This window comes from Trichechus manatus, unplaced genomic scaffold (assembly GCF_000243295.1).
Source record: "Trichechus manatus latirostris isolate Lorelei unplaced genomic scaffold, TriManLat1.0 scaffold00049, whole genome shotgun sequence".
Lineage (NCBI taxonomy): Eukaryota > Metazoa > Chordata > Mammalia > Sirenia > Trichechidae > Trichechus > Trichechus manatus.
In genome coordinates this window covers 1,676,892-1,681,802 of record NW_004443985.1, presented here as the reverse complement: position 1 = coordinate 1,681,802, position 4,911 = coordinate 1,676,892, and positions in this window count along the sequence as shown.

Sequence of the window (4,911 nt, the reverse complement as noted above, 5' to 3'; positions counted from 1 at the left end):
CGTATATATCTAGTTATATCACCTGACAGATTTCCTCTACATAGTGCGGAGATTGTTTTATACCACAGATTATTTTTATAAAGTCTAGTGAGTTTGGGTAAGAATGGTTTTGTAGTCAGAGCTAATGAGGTTTACCTTCCAAGATAAGTGTACACGGTGGAGCTTCTACTTGGCGCTGAGACAGATTCTCGTGATACACTAGCAGATTGGAGCTAACTCTTGGGCCTTGCTTGGCCCAAACCCCACTTAGCTGCGCAGGGCAGTGATGCTGCAGCTCGGCTCCTTGGATTGGGGGAAGAGGGGCTGGGAGGGGCGAGAGGAGCCCCAAATGTGTTTTACAGTTGCGCTTCCTCCCGAGATTTGTTTTAAATAAAGGGTTCTGAGGTTAAAAAACTGTTGGGAAGCTCCTGCCCTAGGTCATAGTGGCCTGTGGGCTGGATGTGGGTGTTAGGGTGTTTTGGGGAATGGAAATTGTGTGGGGTTACAGATTGGGGGTGGGATGGGGCTAGCATAAGATTTAGGTTACAAAAACTTCGAGATGGGGATTTGGTGATTTGAGTAATGTAATCTGCCAAACTGAATTACCTTCTAGGACCAAATTATCCAGTTTTGGGGACAGAATTAGCCACTTGGGTAGTTATTCAGGAAGGTGGGGAGGGTGACTTGTGGACTTCATGATCAAATTAAATTGAGAGCTGCCAGACGGGTTTTGTTCCTTCTGGCCAGAGCCCTTTGGGGAACGAGAGTGGTTGGGTTGGCTCACTGCTTTAACCTGGGGAGCGAGCCAGGAACCCATTGAGGAAGCTCAGGAGCCCGGTAACAGAACCTTTGAACGTCTGCAGAGGTTTTCCTGTACTTCCTACAACGTTCAGCATCGCTGCCATAATATGGGAGGCAGCCTTTCTTTTAGCTTTTTTAGTTTTGGGTAGAAAGTGGATGGTTATGTGGGTGGGACTTTTCGATGAGCTCTCGGGGATGTGAGTAACGAAGCTAATTCCTTATGTCTGTAGTTGGCAGTTCTGTGGCCCAGCTGAAGGCCCGTCCCCCAGACCCTGCCTGCTGGCTTCAAGTTGCTGTGTCCAGAGGTGCACTGAGAGAATTTTGTTGAGAGAAATTGTTCGGGCGTCGTTTTAAACCAACTGTGCTTTGGTTCATTCTGGCTTAGAGTGAAGTTGTACGCTTTACCCCTTTTATACTTGGAGTAAATTTAGCTTCAGCAAATCCAGCAGCACGCCAGGAGCTAACTCCTCATTCCTTTCCCTAGTCCCCCCCAAAGAACGTTTCTCTTCTCTCCAGCCACGTGTCTTGGAATGTAATTCTGTTGTGCCTTTGTTTTTGCCCCCGTCTCCAAAAGCAACTGCTGTAAGCTTTTTTCTACTTGTCTTTTCTTCCCCCAAGCCCTACCTTTTTCCCTTCTCCCAGCTCTAATTTCTGGATGCAGTTGTGTGACCCAGATATGTTAAAAACCATTTACCTCAGACCTCATGTTGAACGGTGTTGCCATCTGGGTCCTCTCGATACTGCAGGCTTGTAACGTACACACCCAGGAACTCTGCCAAGTGTGGGCACTTATTTGTTGTAAAGTAAAACTCTTTCCAAAGACTGAAAAAGGGGCTTCTGGCAAGCTCGTTGCAGCACTGTGGTGGGAAGGGTCTCGCGTGTCATCCGAACGATGCCTCCTGTATTGGTCTTCGATTGCTGCCGTTTTCAGTATTCTCATGTCTGAATAGGCAAAGTGATCATTTGGCTGGTCTTGCGCGAAAATTAGTTCCAAAGATGAGCTCTTTGTAACCCATTTCCAGTCGCTAAAGCTCCAATGTAGAACATTCCTTTAAATGGTAGAATTAAAAACAAAAACCCACTGTCCCCCACAGTGCATTTTGGGAAGATGTCTGTAGCATATTTTGCTGTGAAATCCGGCCTTGCAGGATATGGCTGCTTGTCCTTTTGGTGTATTTTCAATAAATATATATATTTTTTAAAGAGCCTTTTTTACCAGTTGAAAAAGTTTAATTAACCAGCGGTCACCACGTCTGAATTTTTGTCTCTGGGGCATAGATGGCAGACCAAGAAGAAGGTGGTAACTCCACATGGGGGAGTGTGGGCGGCCTGTGGGGGCTGGCCTGCGCCCGCTGACCTGGGAACACAAGGTCAGTGTGAGGGTGGGGTCCCTGCCCGTTCCGTCCCTGCAGGTGCTTTAGCCTGAGGGATTTCGCTCAGAGCACTGCCACTAGTTACGTGTATGTTTACCCAAATAATTCCTCCATGAGGGAAAAACCCGCTCATCTGAATTTTACCAACAGTGACAGAGATGAGAATAGGAAAGATGAGGCAGCATCTGGGTTTTAATTTGAAATCAGTGTCCACGTCATTGCCAAAGGCCGCCTGGGGGTGGGGGGTTGTGGGGTGGGGGAAGAATTGTTAAAATGCCAGCAGCTTTTTTTTTTTTAATTTTCTGGAATTCTGTAAAAGTGCAAAGAAAACCTAGTGGTACTTGAGAATTGAGGGTGAGGGTTACCGCAGATTAGAAACATACTTCTAGATTTCAGTTCCATGCCACAAATCCACACGATTGCCATTTTTCAACTGTACAAAAGAATCTGCTTACGAATTTGACTCGATCTTAACGGTAGCATCAAAGGCCAAATTTTTACCCATTAATACATTTCCACGTTTGTCCTTGAATCTGAGTAACTTTATCCAGTACTGTAAATTTAACTTAACATCGAGTTGGTGATGTCAGTTCTTGTAAAAAGAGCTTTCTGCATGTAACAGACAGACATACAGTTAAAGAACACAGCAGAGTACAAAATTTGTAGGAACAGTTTCAAACCAATGGAAAATGTCACCTCTCATTTGCCATCTTATATATCGGTTTTATCAGCTACTTCTAAATTTGTACATTATTTGTAAGGAAAGAAAGGAGAACCTTCAAACTTGTCTAACTTAGTGGAGAATGTGTGTGTTGGGTTTAGGATGGATAGCTAAGTCCGATTGCGCTGTGTTATCTAACTTGTATATAAAAATTGTAATTAAAAGTTTGGATTCACCTGTTTCTCGCGGTTTTAAAAAAGATAAGTAATTGCAGACTCTGGAAATGTGACTAGTTATATGATTTAAGGCTGTAGAAGTGAGGAAGCTCTTTCAAGTGCTAAAAACTAAAGATTGTAGTTCCCGGCTCAAATTCAGTAAGTACTGTTTGTAAACCAGGATGTCTGAGATGCAAATGTCGTAGGACACTTTCACTCTTGTAGCTATAAAATAAAAAATTTCGTTAGAACAGAAATAGCTTGTACTACTGAATTAACAAAAGTTATACTAAAGTATCCTCTTTTTAAAAATATATATATACAGAGTTAAGCTTGTTGCTGTTACCCTGTCTGGATTTGAAAAGTGTGCTGATTTATATATATATATATACACACACATATATATATACCACACCCACACACCCCCACACACACACCCACCACCCACACACACCCACACCCACACACCCACACACCCACACACCCACACACACACACACCCTCTAAAATGGCCTAAAGCAGACATCTGTGTAATTACAGTTGCAAAATGAAGACATTTTGGAAAGAACATTTGTATCATAGTTCATGCATTTGCAGTGGATCTTTCTTCCTTTTTACTGTGGTGATTTTAGAAACGAGTGTCAAGTTTGAAATTAGATCTGCTAAGTTGGGGTTTTGCTGCTTAAACTCTTGCGCTGGGTCCTCAAATAAACCGATGTGAATGTAGTCTTTTTCCCCCTGTGTGAAGAAGCAGCCACACCCCAACAGAATAGGAGGAAAAATCTAGAACTATTTCAAGTTTTATCTTTTTGTATATGAAAATAAAATAATGATAATAATAAAACAATGCTGTTGTCGCTTTTAATCATATGGCAAGGGATCAAGGTTTCCTCTCATTTTATTTATTAGAAATAAATAAAATGGCGTTTTCCCCCCTTGTAGGGCTGTCTTGGACATTGCTGTGAGTTTCTGCTCAGTACCCATGCAGCTGTTAATGGCTGAATGCCTGGTCTACCCTAGTCCTGTGGGGCTGGAGCTAAGCACGAGTCTCCATTTCTGCTTTTCAGAAGCTCAGGCCTAGTTCAGGACACTATAGGCTGTTCACCTGGGACCTTTGGGTAAGTTCCTGCAGGACAGGGGGCATGTTCTGAATCTCCAGTGTGCCTCCTCTCTCCCTGGTCCCATACCTTGCAGGCAACCCTCAGCAATATTTTGTAAGTGGAGCAGAGAAACCTAGAAAATAAGTTGTATTCAGGAGTACTGCAGAGTATCAGCTCTGGTGTTCCCAAACTTTGTTGAGTATCAGGGTCACTTGCTGAGTTGTCAGAAAATACAGTTAAGGGGCCCTCCTGCAGACCTGAAACAGCAAAGAAGTGCTCATGTTTTGGAGCTTCTGAATTACCTCACTAAATGAAAACATGGTTCACCACCAATGAAATGGTAATTCCAGCTCATAGCACACCCATGTGACAGAGTAGAACTGCCCTGGTAGGGTTTTCTGGGCTGTAATCTTTACGGAAGCAGATCACCAGGTCTTTCTCCCTTAGAGCCACTCGGTGGGTTCGAACCACCAAGCTTTTGGTTAGCAGCCGAACGCTTAACCATTGCACTACCAGGGCTCCTGATGGTTTCTACTACCTGGCAAAGAAAACAAGAAAGCCCCAGAAGTCACCTCACTGCTTTCTGCAGTGATGTAAAAGTTTTTTTTTGTCCGTGACTGTTTTTTGGATCTCCGACGTAGACAAACACCACCTTTGAATCCTGCTTCCAGTGGGGTTGGATGCCTTCTTAGTCATGCCTGACTGTAAGGATTAAAGCAACATGGTTCTGACTCCCTGAGGAACTACGTTGGGTGAAGGAAGGGGCCTTTCGTTTAGAGACC